Here is an 8441-nt window from a genome sequence, read left to right as displayed (position 1 = left end):
TCCGCTGGATCTTTTATCGTGAATGTATAGTCGTTGGGCCATGAGTCCGTAGAGCTTTTTTTGTTACATGCATTTATTTAAGCCCTTACACAGGTAAAGGGTAATCTTCTCACCGAAAGAGGGACTTTAATAAACTCGTTTATTTAAGTCCCTCTTTTTAAGCCTTTTTTATTATTAGCAAAAATTCAATAAATTGTCGAATACAACACAAGAAAAAATATAATCAAAAAATTGACTTCAGATAAATAAGCACAAGCATAAGTGTTAATTATGTAAAACTAGTTAAAAAAAATATTTATCTATTAACTATTTAGAGTACGCTCGGGGTAAAGCTGCCGGTTTGTTATTGTGTGCGTGTACATGTATATGAGAGGGAGAAGCGATGTAGCTTGTACTTCGTTGTCTCGCTTTCTATTTTAAGGACAGTCGCTGATTCGTCAACGCTGGTATTCGTCATTAAAGTGCAGTGTGGCACAGAAGTTTGATCTTCTCTAGTGATTATTTTAAATAATTATGTGTTGATATTGGTTTAACCTAAATATGCCCACTGTCCCATGGGTAGGTCACTTAATTCGTGCCACTCGTTTATTTATAAATGAAATTTTAAGAGAACAAAATTTCTTGGGCATATCTGGGTTAATTGATATCAAGGCTTTAAATATACACTATAAATTATTCGTTCTCTTACCCGTGGATTAAAATATTTTAATTATTTTTCCATTAATCCGTACGTTGTTGGTTTTTTACACTCTTCTCTGTAAGGCTTAAAAAATTTACTATTCTTATCGTTGCGCCAATGATAATTTTTTAATTTATTCAATGCACTCTAATGATTTAATAGAGTCGTCGAGCCATTAAACAATCTGCGAATAATTTCTTTCCACATTTTATATCTTTTTGCTTTTGAAGAATAGCTAAAGACTTCATTATTTTTTTGACTAGTGAAAGATTTTGAATTTTGCAAATATTTAATTAATGACATCAATGTCTATTTTCTTCGATTATATAATATATTTTTAATTGTCCGTTGAAATTTCCAACTTAGCTCAGATGTATGTATGTTAAATAAACATATATTTTCTTTTAAAATAAAAATAAAAATATTCTGAACGAAATTGTTTTGAGCCACACAGTTTACGCACACAATAACAAACCGGAATCCTTATCCCGAGCGTACTCTAACATTTCAACATATGAATATAACATACAATGCAAAGAGTAATGCAGTGATATTTAATTATAGTAAAAATCACAGAATCATAATATATATTATATACCATAATATAATACATAAATATTATCCAGTTTAATATACGTACATATATTCGATTGCTATAAAAAATGCCCCACAAAATCGAATAGAGTTACGAATTTCTGCCACAGAACAACCGGATTTTGTTCGTGTGCTGACCATTTTTTGTATTCGCCAAAACAAGTTAGAGGGTCAGACATCAGCCGTAGCATGCAACCGACCCCAACCTCCAAAAGCACCACCCCTTCTGAGCACAATAACGCGTAGTCACAATTGAATTTCACGTGTGTTGAGGTCACGGGCCGGGTTGCATTTCGAAGATCGTCAACACAGAGAGTGAGAGCTTTCACTTTCCCGATTGAATCCCACGGTGACCTCTGACAACGGGTCAACGTTCCATCTACGGCGTGACCTTTGACCACTTAAGTGCACAGGTGTTGGTGAATGCTGAACGATTTGACACAGGGTACCAGCGTACGATACATCCACCCCAATACACGTGGTATGCTGTGGTATATATTATATATATATACATATATATATTATAGGGGCGTTCATTGTTTACAAGGTCACCCACGATCGTTCAATAAACAGTCATTGCTAACAGCTCAACTATCTATCAATGCGATTCTATGCCAACAATGGTCAACTGTTAATAATTAAACATTCAACACACATTTGCTTTTATTTATAAATTAGCACAGGTCATCCATTAAATGCTAACAATAAAAAAATATTATAACATTGATTGATATGTCAAACCATGATATGACAATATTGTTTCATAAACTCTTTTAAAGCTAGTAATTTTGTAAATAATACATAGATTTTCCTTAATGGAGCAGCCTGTATAATATAAATGTGTATACTTCATTATATTAATGCATAAGAATGGTAAAAAGAGACCGTGAATGTTCGAAATTTTATTTAAAATACGTGTGTTAAATTCAGAACGTAAATATTTACATGCGATAAAAAAAAGTGGCGGTTGTTTTATTTGCCGTATTAAAAATGTATTAAATAAAAAATAAAAGTGTCGCTTTTAATATCACTTTCAATATGTCAAAACACAGAAGCATTGATACTTCATTCACATACACGTGGACTTGTGCGCCGCTTGATATTTCGATTCTAAAACGTATGAAATAATAAATATTTTACAATATGTTATTAAATTCCATTGAAGAATATTGAAATGATATATTTTATTTACATGTTAAGCATGTATAGATAAATATAACATATATCGAATTATGTTAAAATATTTATATTTTGATCAAGGAAAAATTGTCTGTAACAGAAAAACTATTTTTATTAATTGATAATTATGACACACAAAATTTCCAAAATAGATATCACTCGATTTAGTTTATACAATAAATAACACGCTCAACGTCTTAATTTTGTCAGTTGAATGGATATTTTAAAACTCCTAAAACAAGCTGAAAGTAGTTGCATTCTATTAGAAATTCATGACAGAATAATCTGGACAATATGTAGCGAAAGCTAAGCTTCATCTATAGAACTCACAAATTGTAGGAAACTTATCTTTAATTGCTATTCGCTGAAATTTTTATTCGTTTACATTATAATTAAAAAAACCTTAATTTACCTACACGTGAAAATAATTAGATCGTTTTATTAAAAACTTAATTCTATGCCACGATTTAATTTACGCGATATTTTCTAGAACGTACCTACCGCATAAATAAGTATAATACATGCTATAGGAAAATATAAATATACGCCATGTCATTATATTTTTTGCAATTTATTCCAATAGTTTGTTTAAAAAAACAAATACCAAAGTTTTAATAATCTAACAGGCTGTTTAATAAAGATGAAAAGCTAAGTTAAGTTTAAAAGCATTATTATTATTTAATCTAAGATTAACTGTATACGTTATGTTACCTACTGCACTATGTTTTTTAATAAAAAATAAATCTTATATTTATTTTATAATTTTCCAAGGTGCGTTAGGATACAATTAATTGCATTATTGACTTTTAAAGTAATCAAGGGGCGGTGTCGACAATCCGTTAATGCTCGGCGACTTTCAGCTACATGCTTTAAAGTACTCTCGAGAGTTGCAATCGCGTCCTTTATTCTTGCCCGTCGCTTCCAGGACGTCGACGCTTGAAAATGCTCCTCTTTCTATATAAATCCAGCTTTTCGATGAGCTTGCCAAACATAATGATGTTTTTGTCAATCAACATAAAAAATATTTTGGATGGTGCTCATCTATGTTTTATTTTTTGTTTATACAATAGCATTTATGACGCATTGGGTAAAAATCACAAAGGTCAGATTTGTTTAGAAAAAATGTAGATTATAAAGTCGGTTTTTACTTAATTGCCATTAACTTATCAGAAACGTTAAATAATATAATTATAAAATGGTCAGTTATTTTTTTATAAACAGTCAGTTAAGCGATTGTAGCTAATAATCTAAAATAATTTGAATACCAAAATTAATTAATTATATCATTATATTTATACTTTCATTAATATTATTATTCAAAGAATTATTTAATATTTTAATATAAAAATAGTTTTAAGCTAAATATATTCCGTGAGCAATTTCATAATGCATAATATCTAGCAACAATTAAAAATGTAAAATATAAATAATCAATAATTTAAAAACAGAACAGATTTTATAAAAAAAAACAGACTTGTCAAGTACTGATTACAGTTAAGATATCAAAACCAATTAATTACATTTATACTTAAATTTATACAAAAATTCAAAGGATTAGTTGTAAAATTGGTAAAAATAAAATTCATTGCCAATTTTTGAGAAACAATTCCATAATTCATAATATATAGCAACACTTGATAACGTCAAATATAACTTATCATTTAATTTATAATTAGAAAATGTAGAAAAACAGAATTTTTAATAATTATTGATAGTATTTAAAACTGATGATTTTATTAAATCGCTAATCAAGATCAAACGGAAATTAAAGAATTGACTAAAATTAAACCTTAGTTTTGAATAAAATCTTGTCAAAAAACTAGTGTAAAAATTAAACTGAATTCATAAGGATTTAAATATATAAAAAAAAATAATGAAAGTATATTTTTATTGTTTATAAAATTTGTTTTAGTTATTATGATATCATATGTATCATCTAACTTATTCAATCTGATTTAATTTAAATGTACTGATTTTTATTTAAAGCGTATAAAAAAAGTGTATAATATATCATATAAAAAAATTGAAAGGTAAAATATTTTTGAATATTATTTAATGTAAAATAGAAAGGTTAAAAGTGGCGCAGAAGTCTTTTTGTATCCATATAATGGGTAAAAAATAAAAAATGAGTTAAAATTGAACACGGAAAAAATGTGCATTACCGGCGTATCGCGCTGCAAAATGGTTGCGCAGGGAAGTTTTTCAGTTATTATTTTCTTCTAAATATTCTCTTAATATTATTTATTGTATGCTATAGTTTAAAAACTATATATTACATAATAATATTTCTTCACTGATTTAAATACTAATTTAAAATATTCAAATAAATAAAAATATTCCAGGTAAAATTTATAACGACTAGAACCAATTAATCCTAAGTGAAATCTGAGTGATTTTAATATAGAATTATGTGATTAGAATTTGTCCTCGACATCAAAACATATAAATTGAACCTCTAAATTCTTGTCGCTTTCCGCCTGGGCCACGGCTACAGGCGCTATCCCGTTGACTCATTTTTTCAATTGACTGACAAATAATAAAAAAAATCTACTCGTTTGTACACACATATTCTATATTTACCTGCTTCCAATTGTTTGTTTTACTTTTATGCTACGTTTTTCTGTGATTTTTTCACGGTCACACATCACTCGGCTGTCCTTGATTTTTTTATGAATTGATCGGTCAATATTGTCTATTAGGCCAAATGGAGGACATCGACATCGTGTCATATGGACGTGTCAAGATATCGTTAATTTAATGCTATATGCATGCAAACGTAATGTTTTTTATTATGAGAATTATTTTTATAATTACTTTATGTAATGTATGATAAAACATATTTAAAAATTTATAATATCGTTATTAATAATTATTTATTACATGTTGTATTATTCACTATATTTCAGTTAATATTCACAGTTTTAAAATTGTCAATTAAAATTCAAGACAAACTGTAATACTTTATATAAAAAAATATTTTATGAATAATCATATATATGGAAACGAAAATAATAATAATTTATTTTATTTAGCTATTATTTGTTTTAGTAAAACATTTTCGATCTAATTATTTTTTTATTAATATGGGAATTTTAACTTTAAAATGTAAATTTATTTATTATATATATATATATAGATTTATTGATTGCAATACAGCTGTGCTATAAAATAATATTAAAATTAGTAACGTGGAAATTAACTACAACATTTTAAGTAATAATACAAAAATATTTATTTACCAACAAACCTGTTTTACCAAAAGACAAAAATTTTAATCAATAATTATATATTTTTTTATATATTTATATTAATTTAAATGACATAATATACATACATTACTTGTATTACACATATAATTTATTCTTTACCGACGGCTGCTTGCGCCATTTACTATATTTTTTTATATTTATACGTAAAGCATTAAGGTTAAAGCTTAATTTAATTTTCACAAGTTATCGGACATTTAATTTGAATTATTTTTAGTATGAAATACGTATAACAGCAATTCATATGATTATAATCAAAAACATTTTACTATCTTGTTGAAAAACTAAAGCAAATTTTTTAAATTATTATGTACACAACTATTATTAAAAAATAAAGAAAATATTCGTATTAATAGTAATATCATATGTAAATTTCAAAAGCAATATTATATTTTGTATATGATATAAACCCATAAATTACATAATACAACATCGTTTTAGATCAGTTAATAAACACAATAATTAATTATATTTATATTAAAAAAATATTTTATCTACAACCCAATTTATACCACAAAATATTACTGATTTTAATTAGATATTTTCCTAATTTGCTTATAAAATTATTAATGCTGTACCTTATTACAAAATTTATTATCCATTATAATTTATATTTTTTGTGTGCTCATTTTTGCAATATATTTCTGAACCTTATTAAGTAACAATTTATTTTATATTTTTTTATTTTATATTAAACTATATTCCCTTAACATACATACCTTTATTGTATATTTATTTTTATTAAAAACTGTGGCTGACTAGTCTCAGATTATGGTTTCTTAGTTACTTATATTATAGATTGATATCGATGTGATTACCTAAAATTTATATAGGTTGTACTTGCATTTAATAAGCAATATCCTAGCTTACAATATCTCATTGAATTACTTTGTTACTATATATGTACATATGTTTTATTTTTAAACATGAAAGCAAAAATAATGAGTGCCTTTAAAAGTGACAGAACCCTTTAAATCTATAATAATAAATTAAACCAAGCTGTCAACACGAGAACACCAAAATCAAAATTCACCCGTTTTCCGTCAATCCTAATAATGATATTAAAATATAAATATGAACATTGACGTTAAAACATACCACACACGATGCACACATCATTCATTACTCTTGCCCATGTCGTATGAATATAATATGTAGCTATATAACAATACATACTAACTATGCGTTCGACGCTACAAATAATAATCGAACGCTCGAAATGCGCATCGACATAAAACTATATATAGTCCAGTCAAATAAGGCGAAATAAAGGCTAAACCTCGGAATGAAAGATACCAAGCTGAAATTTTGCACAGACCTTCGTTTTGATGTTCTAAGGACAGGGTGAAAAGTCTCATAAAATATCGTGTCTGCTAATCAAGATATCAAAGGTCAAAGGTCACAAAATTTGTTTTTTTGCAAATATCTCGCGTTTTATGCGTTGCACGTCATTACATGCTTCACAAAACTTGTAAAGTATAAAATTATCTACAAGTTTAGTTATATTTGTTTTGCATCATTAACCGTTTTTGAGATATAGCGCGAAGAGTGGGAGGCGTACATCCGTTTATAGAATCCAGCGAGTATTTCTACCTGCTTAACTTGGTATAAGCTTTGAAAAAGTAAACAATCGTGAAAAAAGTGGTCTCGGCAAGTCGTTTGAACCATAATTTTATTACTTTCTTCATTGTATTATTAGGAATTAAAAATGAAATATTGCTCGACAAGAAATTTGTGCGAAAAAATTGAAAGAGTTGAGAGATGTCCTTACGGAGTATGTACCAGATGATAAGAAGATCATTTCCAAATTAAGAGAAAAATATTTAACTGATATTATAATTATAACGAAGATTGGATCATTCCCTATTTTTTCTTTTCGCGATGCTCAAGCTTAAGTTTTATCCATAGCTTGGTATGAAAATAAAAAAGGCACTTCGGAAGAAGAACACTTGCGCGTAGTGGAAGCTGCTGCGGCGATTATTAGAGAAGATATTCGATCTTCTGTTGTTGAGACCAAGTCTTATCCGCCCCCGAGTAAAATATTAATGAAGACATTCCGAAAACTTTATTACATTTTCTGCAAGAAGTTATTATAAAGAGCAGAAAAGGAAAGACGGGGCATTTTAAAACGAAATACACAGCTATAAGTCATGCTATAATGACTTCCATACGAAAACGGTCCTTTTCTTCGCAGTTATTAATAGGCCTATCTGTATTTCTTCATAGAAAAAATACAGATAGGCCAAACATCCATAAAGACTTTTGGATGTTTTGTCAAGTTTAGGTTTTTTCGCTTCATATAGTGATACTGTAAAATGTTAAATTTCAGCTGTTTATCACCCACAGCCTCGTAATCAACCATCATAGTCAAGTGCCTTAGTACAGTATGCAGCAGATAATGCAGAAAAATATTTATACTCTTGATGGCTATAATACTGTTCATATAATGGGAATGATAAAAATAATAACTCCAAAATCTGAAGTTATATCTGATGACCGCATAAAGAAATTTACAACAAAACCAAGTGCAAAGGAGCTAGCAGCACTATCACATATACCCCTTCTAGTGTATGAAAATCATGTCGTACCCGGATTCAGCAAGAGATTCAAGTTCAAAATTTTAATGATGTAGAAGAACTAACCGAACAGATATTTAATGTAATTGATTTGTTGTGGAAGTACGGAAAGTGGAAAAATATCTCACCGTTGCCAGGGTGGAATGG

The sequence above is a fragment of the Plectrocnemia conspersa genome, unplaced genomic scaffold (genome assembly GCF_051122295.1).
Source record: "Plectrocnemia conspersa isolate PC_06_02 unplaced genomic scaffold, ASM5112229v1 ptg000009l, whole genome shotgun sequence".
Lineage (NCBI taxonomy): Eukaryota > Metazoa > Arthropoda > Insecta > Trichoptera > Polycentropodidae > Plectrocnemia > Plectrocnemia conspersa.
Note: the sequence above shows the minus strand (reverse complement) of the source record.